The following is a 23,669-nucleotide window of genomic DNA, read 5'->3' as shown; positions in this document are numbered from 1 at the left end:
CCAAGAAAAATATAAATTCCATCTTCCACATAATTAATCACTGTAACAAATCTGTAATTGGTTTTAGTAGAAAAATGACTTTGCATATTACAGCAGCGTGCACATGAGCTTATGCTTGTGAGACAGAAAAAGAGAACTCATAGAATTTTTCAATAGAGATTATAAATCTTCAGATTTTCAAAATGTGAATTTAAAAGGTAATTAAATAAAACTGATTTGTGATAGCAGTTTCCATTCCAGAAAGGGAATTCTATGTTCTGAATTGTCATGTGAAGACAGTTGCCCCCCACCGTGATCCCTTACTTGCTCCTATCACATCACATTAAATTGTCACATCCTATCACATCGCATTAGATCATTCAGTTATGTATTTTGCGTGGCTTTCACAAGATTTTTTCTATGTATCTATAAAGATGGAGAAAAACGTTATCAGTAAAATTCTGTGAGGAGTCACCCCTAATTATTTCCTCTTCTTAGTATGTTTTTGAAAACATTAAAAGAAAGACCTGCTTTTATAACAAGTTTCATATTTGATGGAGTGTGAGTCCATAGAGGCCTTTGTGGCTTCTGGTCACATAGGGAATTTTGGAGTGCTGCTCTCTGCTGAAACTGTTGCATTATCCAAATGGTTGCACATGAAGCTGGGCTCTTTTCAGGACTTCTGTGCAGGGTGTTTGTCACCTTCAGCAATAAAGAAAGACCACATGACTCAGACGCCTAGCGCCTACGCAGCCCAAGTTAAGGTATGTGAACATCATTGCTCAGATAGCTCCATGATGTGTCAGAGACAAACAGGCCAAGTGAGTTAGAAATTGGGTAGGTACCAACCTGCCTGATGCCACTTCATCAAGTGCAGCCTCTGGGTCTGAAAATACCACTTTTCCTCCATCAAAGCTTGTCCTCACATAGAGCATTATCTTCTCTCTGGAGAACAGCTCCAGTTCATACCCCAAAACTCCGGACAAAGCATTACATAGCAGCCAAGTTGCCATTTTCACCCTCCACAGGTATTGCGATGTCCTTTTTTAGTCCTTGTATCTTTTTTACGGTTAAATCAGAAGCCAAAAAAAAATTACAAACATGCCTGCTTCAAATGCAACCATATCAAATTGTTCTCTCTTTTGTTCTCTTTTATCTTTTTCATTTCTTTCCATCTTCAACTACGATGATGCTGGGGATGGTTAATTCATAAGTCATTTACATTCTCTAGCATTTTTTTGTTCTCTTACAGTGCAGTCAAACCAGTTTCAAACAACTGTCCTGAATATTTTCCTTATTTCTGCTTCTTCTATGGATTTTACTTAGACATGCATCAATTTCCAAACCAAGCTATATTCAAAATGCAACTGAGAAAGTCAGTGCGCTAACCTCTTCTGAAAACACCTTTTTTTCTTATAATGCCTTCCTGTTCTTCAGTGCTTTGATGGCCTATAATTGCCATTAATGGCGATATATTTCTTTAGCAGTCAAAGGGCAGAGAAAACATATTTTAGTATGTCCCCAGCGAGTCTATGTTATTAGCTGGTCTTTCCAGGAGCAAAGAAACTGCTCCCATTGCCAATCTGAACATTCAGATAATTCTACTACAGAATTCACTGCCTGCGTCTGTAGAGGTAAGGAACAGTTCTAGGTTTCAGCTCTCCATATAGCACTTTGAAAACCAATGATATTAATTACATGGTCCAGAAAGGAAAAAGTGTTGGCCTCTAATTTTGTGTTCTGCTTTCTTTCTCATGCAACCTGTCCTTTCATTTTCTTTACTTTCAAGGAACAGATCTCCAAGCAAGGATCTCTTCCTACTGGCTGGCAGCCATTCCTTATTATCTGATGGCCAGCCGTGGTTTTAGGAGAGGAAGTATGAGAAGTTGTTGTCAGCCTTTGAGCTTCACAGTCCCCAAGTAACAGGGAAGTAAGAAACGGGGGAGTGGTGCTATTTGGACACCCTGGCCTCACCATTGGGTGTCATTTTCAGAATAAGGTTTGCATAGCTTCAGGAGAGGTAGCTCAGACCAGAAAGCTATCCTCTATTCATTTGGTGTTTAGTTATTTTCCATAAGTAAGTGAATTTCAACTTTCGAAGGCAGAAAGCAAACCCAACAAGATCCAAAGGCAGTGCATGCTCCAGACCACCCGATTCTATCTTATTCAACCAGACAAACCCTGCAGAGATGCTGCCACTGGCTTTTGGCAGCAGTGGAGGGGCTGCAGGCTGGTGCTGGGCTGCAGGCTGGCGCTAGGCTTAGCCTAGCCAAGGCGCAGATGGCAGCCCAGGTATGAAGATCTACATGAGATGTGATACTGTTCTGGCTCTTGGCCCAGGCAGGAGACATGGGGCAGGGTAGATGTGAGCTGATGGTGAGTTTGATCTGGCATAAGGAGGGTCAGGAAGGTGAGGTGGTGTGGTGGAGACTCAGAGAAGGTGGAGGGTGCAGGCTTGGAGCAACTCAGCTTGATTTTGGTCCATGCCTTCACACTTGGAGATGATGCACCAGTACATTAGCTTTGGGAGTTTCTTGTGCACTGTGTAACATCAATGATAACTGAGCTGGTTTTATTTTTCCCCTGAGGAGGGTGACCCTCTTCCCTGTGAACTTCACTGGCTGATATGCAGCTGCTTCTGTTTGTGCTCAGCAAGAAAAGCTGAGTTTCTGCTGCTGCTCAGTGAGATGGTGGCATCCAGAAACCCAGGCTGTTGATCCTCTGTCAGTTGGCATCACATCTTTGCTCTCCAGTGCAAAGCCATGTCAGCAGAGTGGTGCTCACTTTGGATGCATGTTTTTGTACCCTAGGTGCAAAATGGCTTTAAGCTGGGGGCCCTGCCAGATCCTCCCTGCTTCCCTTTGAATTGTAGACTCTTCAGAGGCACTTTCTGTTCTTTTGGGGGGTCCTTTGTCTTCTGTGCATGTGAGCAGGGAGCAGAAACACATTTGTCACTCATCTGGAAAGCGACGGTGTTTTCCTTAGCTGATGCCACATTTTGGTTAGCAATCGGAGAACTGGAAAAGGAATGACATATGTGCTGATAATTACTGCTTTCCGCAGAAAGGGTTGAGTTCAGATCTCATCCATTCTATCCTAATGGAGAGAGAGACACCATCTTCTAGTACTTTTGATTGCCATCTGACTTGCATGTCATTCCAGTTTGGGACTTGCAGCACTGTGACTTGTCAACAGTTGTCAGTGGGAGGTCTATGACTGGGCTGCTTGGTCTGGAGATCACCTTGTCAACAGTTGTCAGTGGGAGGTCTATGACTGGGCTGCTTGGTCTGGAGATCACCTTTCCGGTCCCTCCCTCCCATTGCGAAGGGTGGCTGCTTCAAAGCTGCTCAATGTGATCTCCTTGAGGTTGGGGTCAAAGTCTTCTCCCAGCCTCCCTGGGCCTGCTTTTCCATCTGGCTAGTTTGTTTAAATGGCTTGTAATTAGGGCAGAGCCACTGCCTGCTTGCAGATGGGAAAGGCCATCCTTGACCTCAGTTAACCTCAAGTACAACTACATCTCCATAACTGTGCTTGTATCTCTGTTCCTGTGGCCTTTTGCCACTCCGCTTCTTCAGTTAGCCACCCAGTGCTTGGGATATCAGTCCCGTTTGGTCGCATATGGGGAACACAGCGCTCTCAGAAACGCTGAGTGCTATAATGTGCTCTCCCTTCTGGCATGATACTGTTTAAATGGCTTGATCAGCGTGGCTATGTCATAATGAGGCTGTGTGTCACATGGCTTGTTCTCCCAGAAAATGTAGAAACCTTTGAGGATCGTAAGTGGTTTGGCCTCTTTGCAAGCAGAGTTTCTGGTCTTGCAGTGTGGCTTCACCCTGTGTGGGCAGCTCCATCAGCATGACAACCCCATAATTAAGTGGCTTGTCTTTCTGGAGCATGTCAAGCTCTTCCAGTTATTTGAGTATCGTGATCCCACACAGCAAATACACTTAGGCTGTGGAATGGCTTGGAGTTTGAAAAACTCAGAGATGAATTCAGAAACCCTCAAAATCCAGCCAAACTGGGTTTTCCAAAAGTAAAAATCAGTAATAACGGTTTCTATTTCCACATAAGTAAGAGGAGGAGAGAAACTACCCAATGTGGATCTGTGCTCTATATATGGAAAAGGTAAATTTCTGGGTTGTATTTTCACCAAATAGAAGGCAGAAAAAAAGCTCAAAGATTGTAACATGCTCAAGCCAGGGGACTAATTAGAATAGTGAATCATGAAAGAATTGGCAAGTGTAATAATTAATCCCATGGCAACCTTTTTTTTAACGGTTCTGTCAGACTGGGTTTGGGCTTGGATGGCCAAAAGAAGGCCATAATAATGAAGTTTGCTGACAGCACAAAGCTGGACAGTGACCAAGTACAGAGAACAACCAGTCAGAGATGGGCTGAAATTTAACTGTGAAAAATTGTGCTCTTGTAGCAAACGGCAGGGATTTCTACTGCAAACTCATCAGCTCAAAATAACAAAGGAAGAGAAAGGCTTGAACAGACCGGCTGATCTCCAGGCAACTGTGAGCTGTGCACGTAACGGCAGATATGAGTTTAAGTCAGGTCAGAAGAGACATTATCTGTAGAGATAGGGAAAGATTAACACTACCCACCGCGGGTATTGCTGCAAGCGCATCTGGGAAGCTGCATACCAGTGCTGGCCATCCGCAGTCACATTCGCCCAAGTGCAGCAGTTGCACAGAAGCACCGCTGGGGTGGTGCACGTGTTACCAGAGGACACGCAGATGTGTGCAAACTGGACACAAGTAAACGTGGGCTGGACGTTAGGAGGTTTCTAATCTGGAAAGGGCAGCTTTGGGAACAGCCTTCCAGCAGTAAAAGTAAATGACCTAGCTGACCTCAAGATAAATTTACTGAGCTCAGTGAGAGGAATGAGGTGGTTTACCTGCCTCCAATGGCAGATACTGAGCTCAGATGGATGGTGCCATCCATCCCTGCATGAAAAGACGGATGGAAAAGCTCTGAAAGAGCTTCAGAAAAATTCAGTGTCAGGAGTTGGTGTGAAACGAATCCAACTGTACCATGCTGCATTCAAAGCCACATTTTGTTAGATCGTTCAGGATGAAGAACTGGAAATGGGGGCAGTTTGCCAATTTATTCAGCAGATGTACAGTCACAGCTGGTCAGCAGCTTTCTAAAATTACAAGACAGACTTTCTTCATGATCAAGCCGCCTTTTTAATAGATTCAGTAAATAAAATGTTGTCCAGTAACATTTCTCCCAATCCTAAGGCAGTAAATTATCCTTATGATCCTGCTTTTGAATTCCTTCTACATTTTCTATTGCTGTTCATAAATTTTCTTTTCTTTAAAAAAGTGTTTATCGCCCACATTATCATTAGAAAAACCTAGGCCACATTGACTTTTATCTGCCAAAAGATCTAAGAGGCTGTTTTACAGATATTTTTAGGGCCTCCAAGAAGTTTGGAGGCAATTTAAGTTCCATTCAAAATTTCTTTCTTATCTGGACTAGTTAAGTTTGTCACTTTTTTTCCCATGGGAGGTAACAACTCCCTTCTGGCTCAGTTTTCTTCTCTGAGTGCTCTTCATTGCCCTATTTTGTGAAGCTTAGCTTTCTTCTCATCTAGATTTGAGAGATGGTGAGGCATTAGGAAGCCCGAGAGGGGATTGTACTTCCCACTACCCTCACACAAGAGGAGAAGCAAATATCAAGAATTAACTCCTAGATCCCTTCAGCACTAAAATGAAGACAGATGCTTGTTCTGTCCTCACCAAGGTCTGCAGCCATGTCAAAAGTACATCATGGTTAAAGTAGCAAGGGCAGTCCATACCAGTTGTCGATAAATCTCACACTCAGACTGACTGCAAATCTGTTTTCCACGTTCACAGTTTGTTTAGGTTTAGCTCTTGTGTATTTAGCCATTTTCATGTTTTCCAGGCAGCGTGGGTTGCAAACAAACCATATAATCTGTGTATGCTTTTGGAAACATTTTGCTCCACCCAAACCCAGGCTGAGACTGATGGCAAACAGAGCTTTGCAGAGGAAAGATGCTGATTTGCTTTGCAGCTTTGCCAAGAGCTCAGCTGATCCTGTCTGCATTTCAGAGCACAGATTTCAATAATGGGAATGAACCCGCACGTCAGTCATCAGGGTCTTTCTTTTAGCACCGTTAGCAGTTGCAACACAAAATGAGAATGAACAGAAAGAGGCATTCAGCTGGAGTTAGCTGAGTCTTAATCTTTTGTCTAGAAAATCCTTAACTTCCCCATTGAAGCCTGTGGTAACAAATTAAAAACTTTTGTCTGCTTGCCCCTCAAAATCAGTTTGTGTCAGTAATGCTTTTTGCTTGGATAAAGGAAAAGGGAGTTGTAGGTTGGATTTACCATTCATTAACGTAAATTCATTTACTCTTCTTTATACAGGGTTGAAAAGTGCTGCACAGTACAATAATGGTGCCCATGACATGGGCCTAGAGAGAGGGAGGACAGAGAAATGGTGCTAGCATGTCCTGCTTCAGGAATGCCTTTTAAGTCTTGTGCTGAAAGCGAAGGGCTATGAAAATCATCTTATTTTCTTTATATGTGTGTGAAGAAACCACTCAAACTCAAAAGAAAAAAAAAAAAATCCAGAATATGCTTGGGACATTTTACCCCTCTTCAGGTTCCTGGCTGTTTGCAGAGTCTGTTCAGTTACACAGAGGTCAGAGCCAAACCTTTCTCAGCAGCAACAGGCGATGCAAGGGGCCGTGGCCCCAGATTGCAGCCCGTGTGGTTCAGGCTGGGTGCGGGGAAGCACACCTTCCCCTGGAGCAGGGAGCAGCCCTGGGACAGGTCCCCAGGAAGGCAGGGAGTCTCCATCCTGGGGGGGGTGGTCAGAGAAACTCCTGAAACAGCCCATGAAAGAGGGACCAATGCAAGCCCACCTGCATGAGAAGGGAAAGCTTCTTTTGAAATGAAACAGAACAGGGTAAGTTTTTCTTTGTTGTTATTGACGTGGTTGAGGAAACGAATCTTTCTGCACGCTCTTGTACAGAAACCAGCTGTATGTGGGGGAGTGCTGCTTGATAATGTGGTCAAACCTGAGCATTTTTCTTCTTGCTTTCTTTGGGGCATTATAAGGTCTGCTGTGGTTTTGTTGAAGGCAGTGAGCTGGTCTGTTTGGGAGGCTTGAAGTCAGGCTTCAGAGTTTCGTAAGCAGCAGGGTCTCATTTTTAAGTCACTGCTTTTATGACTGGGGAAATAGTGCTGTGCAGAGCGGGAGTTCTTACTTCTTTTGGCTTCCTTGACATTTACCTTGATTGAATGTCTGTGTTTCCTCCACTCATGTCAGGATAAAATCTTTTCTTTTTGGCAGATTTCCCTTGTTGGAATTCACTTTTGCATTTGATATGTCAATGGCGCATGGCTGCGTATTGATTTTGTAAAACCTTTTACTTAAAATGTCAGGATAATAATTTACTTTGCTTCAGTGCTTGTCATTGGATCCCCTTTTGCTCAGGCACTGACCTTTAGGTGTGGATGTGAAATGAGCCGTATTGAAATCTGGCTAGATCTGATCTCTAGCACTAGTTGTATAAGGTGTTAGTACCAAACCCATCATTTGGGAAATTTCAGTACCTTTACTCCATAACATGATGTTACACATGTTCACTACATTAACACATATGCCTTTGAGGGGCGGAAAATGTCCTTCAATAGACTCACAACCTGTGACTGTCAAATAAATTCTCTTGTGAACTGATTTAGTATAAAAGGGAGTCTTATAACCATTTATCATATTGAAAGGAATTCCTTAATTTTTAGGAAAAACAGTCACCTACAATCATCATTCAGTAATTTAAAATGCCAGTTGCTTTCCTTTCTGACACAGAAAATACACATCTATGCGTGCGGTAAAGATACTTAATAATCACATGCTGCATTAACAGGATAGGAAAATTAATCCCATCCAATGTGAAAGTATAAATATCATTACCTGAATCAAGATGAACGTGACATTCCTGGTGAGTAAGTCTATTTTTGGGAAATCATGGGGTTGGAATAAGATTAAAATAAAAAAAAGGTGACACTTGGATCTTGTTGCTAACTGTAATATATTCCCTCTTCCATGAAAAGGTTGCAGCTTGTTCCTTTCATAAATACTCTGGTTTAGCTTCCCTATAATTTTGGCCTGAGAAATTCCAGCTAAACTTTGAGGTTGAAGCAGACTGTTTCACTGCAAACAGACATTGCCTGTTTTTGCAGAGCAAGTTTACAACACGCTCACTTGAAATGATGGCTTGTGCCATCCTTACATCACCCCTCAACTCCAAAACTACCTTTAAACTTTTCATAAGGTAAAAATCAGTTGGTTGTACTTAGCCAAACCTGTTGTTTACCTCGTGGAAAATTTGAAAAGTCAATCTGCTCCCTCTGTTGTCAGTGTATTTTTACTCTGATTTAAGTAGACACAGAACAAAATACTTGTGGTCTCTGTGTTTAAAGATCCCACCCAGGGTTTTCTGGTCATACCAAAGCTGCTAATGGCAGCCTGAATATCCTTTTGTAGCTTCTGTAGCCGTTATAAATAAGTCTTCCTGCTAATGAACAAGTATTTTCTTATGAGTTGTTTATTTAATAAGGAGAAATGATGGTTGCGTTTGAAACTATGACATTATTATGATTTTAAGCCCCTACGTATTTTGCACAAGAAAAACATGCTTTGCAAAAGCTTTCATTATGCCAGCCAGGGTTGCAGATCTCCTCTTGGATAATTTGGCAATGTTGATAGGTTTTCTCTTCCCAGATGAAAGCACTCTGTGTTTGACTCCTGAGCGTATATTGGCATTTGGCTCCTGAAGCAGCCGTGAGCAAGGCAGGCAGAGTCAAGTACCCCATTAAAGTACCTGTGGTCTGAACAAGGGCTAATTCATTACCAAGAATAACTTTGAACTGACACAGAAAGTCAGCGCTTCTTCTTGGTGTAGGAAAGCCAACTAATTCTTCCAAGACCTTAGAGCACATTATTTTTAGCTGAAAATAATCACGGGCTGTTAAACACAAAAAGAACCTGTGAGAAGCCCTGCGGCACTGAGCATGGCACTGGGAAAGTCTCGCTGCAGCAGTTTTGTGCTCCATATGCACTGGTGGAGATGTATGGGACTTCACATCTGACCCCATATGGCCATTCCTATATGAACTACTTGAGCTTGTGTCACTCAGGGAAGATGAATAGTCCTTTATAAATAGCCCAATTTAGAAACAAACAAACAAAAAGAGGTATTTCTTGAGACAGAAAGGAGACATTAGGAGTCAGCAAAATTGCTTCACTTTGTTCTCTGCTCTCCATGGAGATGGCTGTTGTGCCTGTATCCAGCTCTAGTCTCTAAAGGGAGGAGGAAGGGATCTATTCTAAGCTGTTTTCTAAAGGTTATATAGGAGGTTTGTGTGAGAGCCCAGAAATAGCTGAGGGCAGCTAGATCCATGATGACAGCCGGTACTGAAGTTCTTGTACTCAAACTGAAGGCAAAGCAGACCAACCCTGAAAAATATGTGGTCATCGCCAGAAGAAAGATCATAGTTATGGGCCATTTTTTTCAAGGAGATGAGCTAAGACTGAACTGGGTGAGTCAGCTAAGACGGAGCATCGTAACTAGGAGACCTTGCAGGAGTGCCCTGCCAGATGTGAACCCAATGATCTTCCTAAATCAACAATTTCAGGACAAATTACAGTTAAAGACATTTATCTCGAGGTATCTTCAATCTCTCCAATGGTAAAGAGCAGCTCCAGGGCACAGAGGGCAACCAGCATGATGGGAGCTGTACCCTTGGAGCGCAGCTGTGATTGGAGCATCAGGCGGAGAAGGATACAGGGACCATCTCAGACAACATCCAAGAAAGGCTTCAAGTGGCAGCAAAAGGAAAGAAATAGCATGTCGAGCTCCCAGCGAGGCTTCCTATCCAGGGCAAAGAAGACATGCAGTTTTATTTGTACCTAGTTTGGGAAGGAATTTTTTGCCATGGTGAACTTGGCTCTCTGAGTTACAGCCCTTTGCTGCTCTCAGCCACACTTCTTGCAGAACAGCTCCCAGGGCATGGGGATAATAAAGCTGTTGACATCTCAAGATCAGTGGGTTTTAAAATATGCCAGAGAAGTGCCTTTAAAAGGGAACAAACCCAGTGCATCATATATAAGCAGAAAGACGCAGTGTTCTTTCCCACAGAAAGGGATGTGTCCTTGGCTTCATTTGCTGATGCCAAGCAGGTCAGGGCCTGGAGCATCCAACCCCCAGTGAGATGTGAGGTGACTCCTGCTACAAGCAGGAGGTGGAGGAGGGACCTCAAGAGGTCCAGCACTGTGTTGACACTGTGATCCTATGAAAGAGACGGCTTCATGCATGATTCTGGTCCAAATCTTGATTAATCTAGAATGAACTGTTTGATCCTTGGATATTTTGCAGGGATATGAGGAATCCTGCCCTGACTGCAGCACATGGCCTGAAGTAATATATCTTTGCAGAGGATAAACACTAATGATACTGTTGCAAACATCAGATCAAGAATACTCTGTGGTAACAGCTGCTCAAGCAGGACTTGCTGCAAATTTAAGCTTGTGACATTGTGGATTGGGGATGGGGAAGGTTAGCAGGGACAGCAGTGGCCCTGGCCTCAGTTACAGCCCTGGGAATGTTCCCTCCCTTGCCCTTGTGGCTGGTTGCTGTTGCCCTACGAGATGTCACTATTTCTACAGCTTGGTAAAAGAAGATGTGCACATGTTAATCTAGGCTGGCCCTGGGATTGGGCACAACCCTGTAACAGCATGGCCGAGCCCTCCTATTTCCCCCAGCTGGAGCTTTGTCAAATTAGGCAGAAGAGCCGTGCATTTTCACCTGGGGCCTTAGCTTCTGGTCTCAGTGCAAAGATGCTTGCACTTCATCAAACTCCATCGACAGGAGCAGGAAGCCAAGCAAGCGCAAAGGGCAGCCTGCGTTCCTCCCGTTGCGAGATCGGGGCAAAGATATGCAGCTCGGGGCCAGCCTTACAGGATGCAAACCCACCTTTTCTGTCCTTGACTTGGGGAGAAGGAGAAGGGTTCAACAAATCAGAGGCAGGATTTGGCCCACTGATGTTTTTGCATATAGTAGGTAGCAGGTCTTAGGTGGAGAAAAAATGTTCTTTAATCAGCATCTTTTACTTTATTGCAATTAACTGTTATGCTAATACAGTCTTGCTGATTAAAGACCCTAAGCTTCCCTCTAATAGTCCTGAATTACTGCTAGGATAATGAGATTTCCATTTCTAAAAGCCCTGTGCATGCCATCCAAATCCCATCTGTATTCACGTACATACCCAATATGAATTATTCTCGCAACATTTACATCAAACATCCTTCCTGCATCAAAAATGCCATGGCACACTCAGTTAAAAACAGCTTTCCTGTGTTTTAGCACTCAACTTAATACTATTATTATTAGCCTTGTGTTATTACTGCTGTATATTTAAGTGGGTGTCAAAGGACGTTTGCAACACTTGGTGTACAAGGCTGAGCTCTGAGGGACGTGGGACAGTGGGTGATGCCAGATGAGCTATTCGCTGGTGCTTATTCATTGTGCCCAATACATCCTTATTGCACTAAGGGTGCACATACAGTACTGATATCACACCCAGTGATGGTGAAGAACGGAAATCAAATTACTGCTGCGGAGATAATTGCTTCTAGCCAGTGATGGAGGTGCGACTGGAGTGTGTCACGACAGCAATGTCACTGTAAAAGTGAGTGCAGCAAAGAAAATGATTGCCAGGAGGTCTGACAGTGAAGCCGCTGCACTGGTGTGGCATTTGGTACAGCTGTGTGACAGTCCCCAGCTCTGAATCTGTCCCTCAGCCAGTGGTGTAGCACTGATGTGCACGGCCCATCTCATGAGAGGTGTTTAAGCCACTCACAGCTTGTTTTAGGACAGGGCTGATGTGTTGACCTGAGCTGTAGATGACCTCTCGTGATGCCATCCCCACGATATGCATTTTTACCCAAAAACTCAGCGTGGCCTCTCACTTTGCTGCCTGCCAGGTTACCTGGGTGTTGCAGCATCTTTCAGGAGCAAGCCCATGCCTTGGCCAACTCGAGGGGCTTCAGACTTAATTTTGTTCCAGCTGTCTCATTCCAAATCAAGACCAAAAATTTTTTCTATAATTTATGATGTATTAAATGTTAAAAAGATGTTGGCTGTTATTAATGAAATTGAAGTCTTTCCTAGCTGTAAGTTACCATAAAATTGGATCTGAGCTAATGTAATTTCAAGGAAACATAATATGCTGTGATCTTAGATACCAGCAAGAGGCCAAACATGTTAATATCCTCTTTTACAGTCTTCACAATATTAGTCCAATTTGCAGAACAAACACATTCAACCCTCAGCCCTTGTGCTGTGACCCATGAATAATACTGCTAATAGGATTGACATGTCTGAGCGGCGTGCCAGGACAAAACTCCTGTTGAATCTGATGGGAGCGCCTCCACTTCCCGCGCTCCTCCCTCAAAACCTCTGCCATCGTCTCCTCTGGAAGGCACTCACAGCCCAAGTGACGGAGGTCCAAGCCTCAGTAATATCTGTAGGACAAATGTGCTTAGTGGTTGCCTTTTCTTTCATTAGCAGAGGCGTAAACAACATTTTTTTACACTGATAAATTTTGTAGCCGCCCTGAAGGGGTTAGTGTCTCTCCCACAGCAGTAGCAAGGCAGTTATATGATTCTGAGTTTTATATGGTTTATATGATTTTTCCAGTCCTCTTCAAGTAATGTATGCTAGCTCCACCTGGATTTCGATTGTAAATCAAGTTACCAAAATTTGCCATCAAAATGAGAATCTTAGCATCAGCTTCTCTCCTCACTTCCTCACTTCTCCCTTGCCTAAAGGCAGCATCAGATCATTGTATCTTGAGGCAGTTACAGTAAAAACTATTAGCACTGAGGCTGGAATAATGTTTGATACTCATCCTCACATGGAGAACCTGGTGCCCTATAGATTTCTCTGACTTTATATATTTATTAGTTGGTAAGAGGACCCCCGTCTGTCTTATGAGAGGATCCAGTGTTTCACTGAAAGGTATATAGGGAACCAGGCAGAGATTTATTCTATTTAAATCGTGTCATTAATTTCCCTGGCCTGTGGCATGACAGCAGCAGTTCTGGGAAGGGAGCTCTGGAGATCTCCAGTCCAGAGCAAGACTATTGCCCACACTCGATCAGGACAATCATAATATCTTTATTATTATTCTTATTATAGTAAAGGGAGGCTTGATTTATAGACCTTATTCTAATTTGAGGAATAGAGCTCGCATGGTGACACAGGACACAAATCACTAAGCAGCTTTAGGCAGCGAGTTGAACACTAAAATAAATGATAACTACTAAATCCACTTAGTACAGGCTCATGCTGACGTTAGTCCTGTTATCAAAGCTGCATTCACTAGGAACAGGAATGAGTTTTTAAAATACAGATCTTTTTCTTCCTTTAGACTAGCTTGAAAGGCAAGTGCTGCCCCTACAGGGAGAACTGAGAAAATCCAGTTTGAGAAAGAAACCTGTGCCCTCCCTGGGTGCCAGCACCACAAGAGGACAAAATCCCCAAACCATTTGGAAATTGCAATTCCCCAAATCATGTGAGGTGAAGGATGAATACAGGGTGCAACCAGAAAAAGCCTCCAGGATCTGATTCTGGGACTGAGCAGGAAGGAGAGCTGTCGCTGTGTGACCGCAGCATCTCTGGGCTCAGCAGAATACCACACAAGAGCTTGACTAGGAGCCTCCAGATATCATTTTGCTCCTGCTCCTTGGATGCCATGGAGGTGACATGGTCCGGAGCTCAGTGGCCCAGCACAGGTGGACAGCCCCGTACCTGTGCACAGTTTCACTCCAGACAGGTTTTTCTGGGTTTCCAAATGAGGTGTCTTGAAGACGATCTGGAGGCATCATCCTGTTTTTCAACTCGACACAGGGTGGGTGGCAGGTTAAAGGGGGGAGCACGCCCTTCTGCTCCACACTGGGGAGGCCCCATCTGGGTACTGGGATCAGTTTGGGGTTCCAAGGGATCTCCAACGCAGAGCAAGCCTGGGGACACCTTGGCAGTGGTGGGTGTGGGCCAGGGCATACAAGGAGATGCTGGAGAAGCTGGGCTTACTCAGCTGGAGACAAGGAGGCAAAGATCCAACAGTATCTTCTCCTGCCCAAAGGGGTCCCGGAGATGCTGGGGCCGGTTTCTGCTTGGAGGGGCACAGCGAGGGCCCCAGAACCACCAGCACAGCTGCAGCACGGGAAACCCCATGCAGCCCCAAGGAAACAGCCTGTCCCTGTGCAAGAGGTGGGGGATCCCCATCCCTGGGGATGCCCTGACTGACTTGGACATGGAGGCCAGTGACCTGCTGCAGCTGTGGCATTGGCCCTGCTGGGAGCGGGTTTGGGCCAGAGACTCCCACCCCAGGGTACCTCCAGCCTGTGATGGCACATCTGGCCCCATGGTGGGACATTAGTTTCAAGGTGACCATCTCCAGGACTTGCTGGAGAGCGCAGAGCTCCGTGCTGGCTGAGAGCTACTCCTAGCAGATGGATCCAGGGAATTACTGAATGACTATAGTAGCATCTCTGAAGCACCCAGTCCCCATTTGTCTTCCTTCAACATAACTGTTATACTGCTTTGCCCCCAGAAATCTGCCTCTTCCCAGCCTCTGCCATGCTGCAAATTCAGCCTTGAGCACTTGCAAAGCCATTTCCTCCTATGCTCTCACAATTTTAGTATGCTGCTCTGAGAATAAACCTGCTGGCAAAGTGAATAGAAGGACCATCCACAAGGTGGATATCCAATCTTCTCCTCTTTTGAAAGCTGGGAGATAATCAGGGCTCCCCGAGTCACTGCAAAGACACAGCTGTGCGACTGCCCCTGTGAAATCCCACCTTGGTGTTGCTGATTTCACAGAGCAAGGTTTTCTTCTTCTTCTAACTCCTGCCCACAGCCTGGTTGAGGTAACTGAGTTTTAACCATTCTGTAATTAATGCCTCTTAGGCTGCTATAGAGCCCTGTGCTGCCGGACCTGCCCGAGGACGCAGGCAGCATCTGCAGGGAGGAGGATGTGATGGTGCCAGCTCGGAATGGGTCGGCTCCAGTCCAGGCTCAGCTGAGCCCCACTAGTGTGTGTGTATGGAAAAGCACAATTCACCCTTTTGGGGATAAGCATAGGTTTTACAAGGAAATGAGCAAGCAGAGACATGCAGCACAGCAACGATTCAAATCCACTTTATGTTTATTTATTTACAGTTAAGAGTTTCAAAGCAAATCAGATCAAAACTACCACCACAGCCTGCAAGAGCACAGAGATAATGTCCTTGTCAAGCTGCTGTCATAACGCTGCTGTATCTGTCTCCTTGTATCGCTCGCTACCCTCCTACACAGAGAGGGTAGGACAGTTTCCTCCATCAGCCACGCTCCTCCTTTTCAACTCAGCGAGAAGGATGAAAAGCGCATGCCAGCACCAGCATTAAAATCTTCCCAGCGAAAAGCACGGCTAAAACAATTCGCTCCATAAACAGGCGCTGGGAACTGTTCTGGTGAGGAGCGACGCACAACGTGGGAAAGCATTGCGGGTTTCGACAAGCCTTGTTGGGAGCAGGCGCTTGCTCCTTGAAAGAGGAGTCAGCACAGAGCACTGGAGCCAAAGATGATGGAGAAAAGGGTGTGAGGGATATGAAACGCCTGGGAGCTGCCATTCTCAGGAAACACACCGCTGCCTGAAAAGAAAACACCTTCTTTTTTACCTAACGAGAGCAGCAAACCCTGTTAGCAGCAATGGAAATAGGGAGGAGAATAACCTCCTATGGTTGTCGTGCTGTGGCATGGGGGGTCCCCTTGGGATGCCGGTGAGAAACATGCCACTGGCTGAAGGGGCTGTGAGCGGCAATATCCACAGTGGGAGACATGGTACCATCAGCTTCATCCCACTCTCAGCCCCACGGCTACTCATGGTCTCCCACCTACGTCTGCGTGGCGGCAAGTCTGAGCTGCAGCTTTTATTCACCAGCCATTTTTACGGGATCCCCTGTCACCCCTTTCATTATCCAATGGGAAATGCCTAGCATGGCACTAAAAGAAATGTTGTACAGATCCACTAAAGGGATGAAATGGTGGTGCCATGGGCTCTCCTATTTCTGCTCCTGAAGCCCATGGACACGTCCAGTCCCCAGGACCTGGGGAAAACAGTGGCCCAGTCCAGCCGGGACACTTCACTTCCACATGGGATGCTCTAGGCAAGCCAAGGACAGCCTGTGCCGAGCACAGCTGGCCTCTGGAAAACTCCGCGGGTCCTCTCTTGGTAACTGTTGACTTGTCATCTCATTTGAATTGTCTTTTCTTCCTTTTCCCGTCTTTCACGCCTCTTTCGTTTTTCTTTCTTCCTCTATTTAAATGGGGAAATGGTTGCTATTGCACTGCCTCTGTTAAGCGTTTCTCCCTTTCTTTCAAATTTTGACGCATTTCCTCCCAAAGACACATGCTGTTTTAATCAGGAGCAATCAGCTATTAAAACCAGATTAATTAAAAAAATGAGTTTACGTATTTTTCTAATGATCTGAAACAAACAGGAGGAAAACTCTACAATCTTGCATTTATAATGCTGTTTGTCTGCAACAGATCACCGGATAATATCACTGATCTGAGAAGATGACGCCATCTCACCATTAATCACTTGCTTGAATAATAAAATAGCTGAATCGGAATCTACTGCACCCTTTGGAAATAGGTATTCTGGTCTCTTTTACCATTTATATAGCAGTTAAGAGCGCTGCTTTGCAGTTTCTTAAAACCATAGCATGTGAACGCAATGTGCCCTTTGCTTGACTCCATTCGTGATGTATTTAATTCTTATTTTTCGCTCTGCTGCCACTACTGTTGTCCTTAACACCACTTGCTACCATCAGGGGACAGGGACAATGCCCTGTGGGACTGCGATGCGCTGTACAAATTTGGAGCAACGACAGCTCCTGCCTTTTCTATTTCTAATGCTTTTAAAAACATCATGGTCAGTGCAACCCCATCGAACTTCAGGGTTAGCATAAAGTCACTGAATAAATGATGTCAAAATGATACTAAAATGAGATCACAAAAGCACTGAGTTGATGATGCCATTTAATGTTAAATGGTATCATGGATAAAGCCACTAAATAAATGATGCAACCTACGTAAATTCTGCAACTTACATAAGTGATGCCACCCGATGTGATGTCATAAATGCTGTCAGTGAGTAAATGACATCATATGGTATCAAGCGATGTTGTAAATGAAGTGGCTGGGTAAATGGTCATTGCTGTACTGAAAGACATACTTATGGTGAGTGCGGTAAGATGAAGAAGGTTATTGAAATTTCATTTAAGTTAGTTTAACATCAGTTCATTAATAAATTATTAGTGTGCTAATGGTAAATGTATTACATCTAAATAAAAATATATCTTCAAATTGAGTATCATTAACTTATTAATAATTGATCAATGCCTAATGATTATTAATGATTGTGATCTGTTAGCATTTTACTGTTGATTCATTCATGTGTACATCGATTTTGATTAATAGATTTAATCTAAGCACCAGCAGGAGAAAACCCCAGCTGAGCGGAGTTGTGGGTCGTCCCCTCCCACTCCTACAAGGGCATCTCTGTCCCACAGGGAGCCCCCTGAAATAATGTTATCTGGTGCCTGCACACGCTCTCAGTGTCTTCCCCGCCCTCAGCAGTTGGGGACTGGTTGTAGCCTGGCAGGAAAGGTTGTTTTCAGGAACACAAGTGGCTCAGCAGGATTAAGCCCAGGCAGCAGCCTGGGACAGCTATTTCTAAGCCTCTCGGATGGCCCTTTGTCATTCCCAACAGGGAGGTCAGGCTCCCTGGGAATCAATTTGCACAGCCTTCAGGTTCATATTATTTGCTGGAAAATGCCCATACTAGGGGAACAACCCCAGAAAGGGGGAATTTATTATACGATTACCCTGGGGGAAGTGTCAGTGACATTAATCCTATTATAGCATTAGTAGGACGGGGTTGCAAGAAATGATAGTCAGGGAGAAAACAGCGCCCTGCCAAAAAGCAGGAAGCCCCATTAGGAATGTCCCTGTCTTGATAGCATTGCACAAGGGGAGAAAACATATATAATGTGATGGGGATTGTCAAGTACCCCACAGGCTCCACTGCCCCAAGGAGGACGCACGGGCACTCCCAACAAGCCTTTTCGTCCCTGGCGTGGCTGAGTGGGTGCTCGGCACTTGCTGCCATGGTGAAGCTTGGCATTGCTTCCAGCAAGTCCCTTCTACCATCAGTTTGCCTGTTTTCCAAGGAGAAATGAGGCAGGGAGAGGTGAGCTGGCCCAATTCTCTATTACTAAACCCTTCCTGGTGTAACCACGCTCATGCAAGCCAGCCTTCCAAAGCTTTGGTAAGAATCAGATTTTAAGCCTGGTCAACTTGGGGGAAAAAAGAGAACTGAGCAGCTGGTATTAAATCTACTTGCAAATAAATCCCTCCTCAGGGATCGGAGGATTGAAGCCATCAACGCCTGGGTTGTCTTCAGCAACAAAGCCCCCAAAAGATGAAGCTACTGAATTAAAAACAAGGTCGTGGAAACAAAGAGTGAGAGGGAAGAAAGGAACTGCCTGGAAGGGGGCAGGGAGGGAGAGTCATTTGCAAGCTGTGCTGGTGATACCTGTGGGGTTTGGCCTCTCTGAAAACTCCTTGTTTAAGGCAGTATTTTGTTAGCTCAGAAGGTTTACAAGGTGCTTTCTTGCTCTATGGGAGAAGATCAAGGAGTTCTGGCTCAGCTCTGTCCTCAGACTCTGGTCTTGTCCATTCACCTGGAGAAAAACTCCTCTGCCTGCATGACTGGCCCAGCACTGCCAGAAAGTTGGGTGACTCAACACAGCACCTGCACTTCTCACTCATTTCCATGATGACTTCCAAGAGATGTCAAACAAAGAGTCGTAAAATAGTGGCCAATACAATGCTCAGACTCTGGTTTCCTATTCAGATGAAAAAGATGCATTTATATTTAGCCCATGAGTGCTGCACACAGACAACCAGGTAAAAAACAGATTGCAAATAATTTGCATGGGAGAAACGTCAAGTGAAATCTTGTGCTGGATTTCCCTAGCACCCTTCTCCTAAGCCACCCTCTTCCATCTGCATTTCCCCTCCTAACTACTATGTGGTTTGCACAGGGCAAAAGCTGTTGCCTGGATCCTGAGGTCAAACAAAACTCGTTCCTTCTTCATCAGCACTCATGAAAAAGTGTGAAGAGCTGCAGGTCATGGCAGATCTCGAAATGTAATTTTCACACTGGCCCTAAATTTGAAAGAATTTTCCCCCTGAATGGCTAAACTGCATTTTAAGAAACTGAAGTATTTTGTAATCCTTTACAGAGGACTAGGACACTATTGTGTTTCACCTGTACCAGTGCATAAATTACTATTTATCCAAGCTTAATTTTGATTTTGCTTGGGTAATGTCTGCAATCACTCATTGATTAGGATAAGTCATGAGGGTTTTTTTTAGATTTCTATATATTTACGTGCCAAGATCAGCAAAAACCTGTCTCTTGCTTGATGTTACTGTGACATACTGGCACATTCAGTCCCTCCCATGTGTGTTTTCATCCTCCTGCTGCCTGGGAGAGGCATAGCTGGATGTGGCGAGGCTCTGCTATCTCCACGATCTGCTGGCTAGCAACCACCTTGGAGAGATAACAAATGCCTGAAATACAGGAAAAGTTTTAATCAGACCTTGCAGATCTTCCCACGCTGGGAAACAGACCCGCAAGAAACCAGGCTCAGCACCCATGGGTATCCCCACTGCCTCTGTGGGCACTGCAAAATGCTTTTGACCTTTCAGGGTACAAAAAACCCCAACTTTTTTGTATTAGCAAGGCACGATTTGTGAAGTGCGAGGTTTGAAATAGGATGTGAGGTGTTAGTGTTCATGAAACTGAACGTTACCTTTTTTCTACCTGGAGAGGGTGACATCCAGATGTTGCTCCCAAGCTAAATTGACCTGAGATTTCATTGTAACTAAGATTTTATTAATAACAGCTGACATCTCGTGTCTCCAGAGCTCTTGATGTTACGGCGAAGGTTAACAGAAGCCCAACGGCCAGGAATGGCCCCTGGGAAGTGAAATAAAAGCAGATGTCGGAGTTTGCTCTCAGAGCAGGATGCACTCGCCCCAGCCCTGGATCCCATTTTCCCTGCGGAAAGGGGATGGTTTCCCGTGCCGCCACGGAGCGCGGCCTCACCTCCCGAAAGACGAGGCTGTGCCTGGCCCAGCTCTGTCAGGATGCCAGCCAGATTTAGTGTAAGAACTTCTCACACCCTGCTACACCTCATCGGCTGATGCCGGATTTTAATTTTTGGGGGTTTTTTTCCTACACGTACTCAGGAAGCTCCAAGGCGGCTTGTTTTAAGGAAAAACAGTGGTTTTCACACCGAGGAGTCCCAGACTTTAACGAGCAGCGGGGGGGGGGCGGGGGGATATAAATCCCCCTGGAAATAACGTTTTTTAGCAGCACCGCTCCCGGACAGACCCCCGGCCCCAGCCCCTGCCCGCCGCGCACAAGATGGCGGCGCGGGAATGACACGGCGCTCACGTGACGCACGGTGCCGCCCGCTCCGCCCGCCGCCGCCGCACGGGACACGGGGCCGCCGCCGCCGCCGCCGCCGCCACCGCCCAGGGGATCCGCCCGCCCGGCGGCCGCGCCGACCCGACCCGCCGCGGGGCTCCGCGCCGCACGGTGAGCAGCCAGCCGCACCGCCGCCGCCTCAGCGCGGGGCCGGGCGGTGGGGCCGGGCGCAGGCCCGGGGGTGGCGGCGGCGGCGGGACGGGGCGGTTGGTGACAGCGAAGACGGGGCCGCCGCCGCCGCCGCCGCCCGAGGCGGGGCCGTGTAGCGGCGGGGCCGGGCCGCGGCTCGGGGATCCCGGCCCCCGGACGCTCCGCGGGGGGGTGCCTGGGCCCCCTGCGGGAGCTCTGGTCCCCTCGGCTCGGGGGTATCTGGGCCCCTCAGCCCCGGGGGGACCGGGGAGGCTGCGGTGCCCTCAGCCCTGGGGAGCTCTGGTCCCCTCAGCTTGGGGGGCTGCAGTTCCCTCAGCCCCGGGACCCAGGAGGGGCTCCGGTCCCCTCATCCCCGGTGCCTGGTCGGGTCCGTTCCCTCCCGCCCCAGGGTGTCTGGGGGGGGCGTGTGGTCCCCTCTGCTCGGGTGGGAGCGTGGGAGTGAGCCCAGTCCCCTCAGCCCCGGGGGGCTCCGGTCCCCTCCGCCCTGGTGGGGCCTTCGGACCCCCCTCAGGCCAGGCCTAGGCCCCCCCTCAGCCCGGGGGTTGCCTGGTCCCCTCAGCTGGCTGGGGTGTGAAGGCAGGCGGCTTCCCACTCTCAAAGAAGCTGGAGGTGTCCACCGTGAGCGGGGAGGAGAGGAGACCCGTCCCGTCCTGGCGACTTGGAGGGCCGTAGCGCTGGCATTAGGGCTGTGCCGCCTCCCTGGGTCTGAGGTTTGCTGGGTGACAGCAGCTGGAGGGTCTCGGGGATGAAGAGACTGCAAGGCAGAACTGGGGGTAAGAACTAGAGGCCTCGCCATCATCAGCACCCTGGCAGGCAGGGGTGCTCCCTGTTTGCTTGTGAAATTGCTTGCTGATTGACAGGCTGGATTATTTGGATTTTTTTGGGTGTATAATGCATGTGGCTGTCTTTTTACTGTGTTCCTGCTGGAGGCCCTGTTTTGATCAAGGTTTCTAATTTATTCTGTCTTGTGTGAAAACCTCATTAAAGAAGGCCTTGGTGCCTTGAGGCACTGTAAATATGCAAGGCAAGGATGGAAAGAGAGAGAAAAGAGTCTTATTTGTAAAAAATGGGAGCTCTGCCATATTGACATGGTGCTGATGAAGCTTTCTGAGGGAGGCAGTGTCTCTTAGCAGAGCTGGAAATGGGATGTCGATGAACATCCTTGTGTCACTTTGGCTGATGGCAGCATTGGTGCATCGCGGTGTGACAACAGGTTTCGTAGTGATTCCTTCAGACTCCGTTCTGTCACGTTGGCTCTGTGTGGATGAAAATGATTTCTGTTGGTTTTCATGCCTGTTTGTGAACCAGTACAAAATACAGACGTGATGCCTGACAATTGAAGTCAGTGGAAGCTCTGCTGTTGATCTTGGTGGGTTTGGGCTTGGCTACATTTATTTGTTTGGGGAGTGGATGTTGCGTTGGAGTAATGTGGACTTCTGTTTTATTTCCTGTAGTGTTTTGGTGGGCATTGGAATTGATTCAGCTTTGTGAAGTTGTTTAGAGTTTGGAAAGGGAACGCCATCGGACTTGGTTGGTGGCAGACAAAAGATAAAGGGTACTTTTACAATAAAGGTAATAAAACCCCTTTAAATCCAGAGAGATTGCCTTGATTTTCTGGGTTTGTCCGTGTGGAGCAGAATTAAATTTAGCTCGGATACCTTTAAACTGTGTTTGTGATCTGTGCAACAGACTCTGATTCCCAAATCATTTATCGTGCTTATTCCGTCTTTCACATATCAACCTAGAGACAGCGTGTCTCCACATTTTTAATTAGCTTTTCATGAAAACTGGCGACACTTCATACTTCTTTTAATAAATCGAAGTATGTGGATCATTTTCAGGACTTGGAGGTATTAATGAATACTATTCGACTACTCAGGGGTAACGGTATCCTTAAAAGGCAGTGGCTTGTTAATAGCACCTTCTGTATACCTGTTCTCCATGTATATCATTGCTTCTCTCAACACTTGTCAAGCTTGAATAGGTGCTGCTTCTAATTAAATAATTATTGAGTTCTCTTGAACTGAACATGTGGAGGAAGAGCACATACGCTATGGGTGATGGCAACTTAAAAATTCTTCCTGTCTTCTGGTTGCTGCTGCTCTGCATTGTTCAGCGTTGGTTAATTGGTGTGCTAAATATGGGTGGCCTGGGACTTACTCAGATTTAATAGCAATTTCAGTTTGGCCGTAAGGAATGGTTGCCGAATTTAAAGCTTTTTAACTGGGGCAGCAGAACATCCTGTAAAAAATGCTCACACAAAAATAATCCAGACCCTTGTTTCTCCAGCATGTCAGGAAGGGCCTGTTCGGAGTAAAAAAAAATAGTAAAATATCCGTATAGCACCATCAAAAAACAAAGTAGGAGACTTGCATGTGACCATGAACACTGGTTTTGTTGAATGTGACATGAGATCCTTCTGTCATGGTGTGGTTCACAGAGAATTGTGTTGTGCAGGAAGGATTTTTAAGGCTTCACAGCGAGGTAAGTCCAAACTGTTCTTTGCTGAAATAGAGCAGAGCACCTGAATGCTATTTCAGTCATAATTCAAGTGCAACACATCAAAACCAACTGTACCTGGAAGAAATGCTCTGAAGTAGAGGTGAGCTTAAAATGAGCTCAAAAACCTGAGTTTTGAGAGGTTTTTTAGAATCTGAGGGTCATGAACTGAGCTCCTGTTTACTGTCAGTGTTTTCTGAAGGATTTTGGTGTCGTCAGAGGCTTTTTGCACCCAGGACAGCAGCACGCAGATAGGGGCAGACAGCCCTCTGAAGGCTGATGTTCTGCACTACTCTTGTGCTGTGGATTGGAAACTTTGGCTTTTAATACAGCTTGAATTCCCAAAGTGTGTAGCATCATTCAAGTTAATAATTAAGTCTTTCCCTTGCC

General features: G+C 46.0%; 1 protein-coding gene and 1 long non-coding RNA gene across 4 annotated transcripts in view; one reads left to right on the top strand and one right to left on the bottom strand.

Annotated features, from left to right (window-relative positions):
• Positions 1-18,660: 18,660 nt before the first annotated feature.
• LOC142030052 (uncharacterized) lies at positions 18,661-20,442 on the bottom strand. The gene is made up of 3 exons (XR_012650075.1): positions 20,247-20,442; positions 19,951-20,117; positions 18,661-19,708 (listed from the first exon to the last, which is right to left on the bottom strand). It is a non-coding gene; the product is annotated as an uncharacterized LOC142030052 (long non-coding RNA).
• Positions 20,443-20,630: 188 nt separating this feature from the next.
• The window catches only part of SGMS1 (sphingomyelin synthase 1), a 110,309-nt gene continuing 107,270 nt past the window's right edge, over positions 20,631-23,669 (top strand). For 2 of the 3 annotated variants that reach the window (XM_075025461.1, XM_075025455.1), the window contains exon 1: positions 20,631-20,741. The gene's annotated coding sequence lies outside the window, so the exon portion shown is untranslated. The remainder of the gene's footprint in view (positions 20,742-23,669) is intronic. The other variant, XM_075025456.1, reaches the window with a different exon arrangement.

This window comes from Buteo buteo, chromosome 4, assembly GCF_964188355.1.
Source record: "Buteo buteo chromosome 4, bButBut1.hap1.1, whole genome shotgun sequence".
NCBI lineage: Eukaryota > Metazoa > Chordata > Aves > Accipitriformes > Accipitridae > Buteo > Buteo buteo.
The sequence above is the reverse complement of the archived record's forward strand: the minus strand, read 5'-3'. Positions and strand labels throughout refer to the sequence as shown.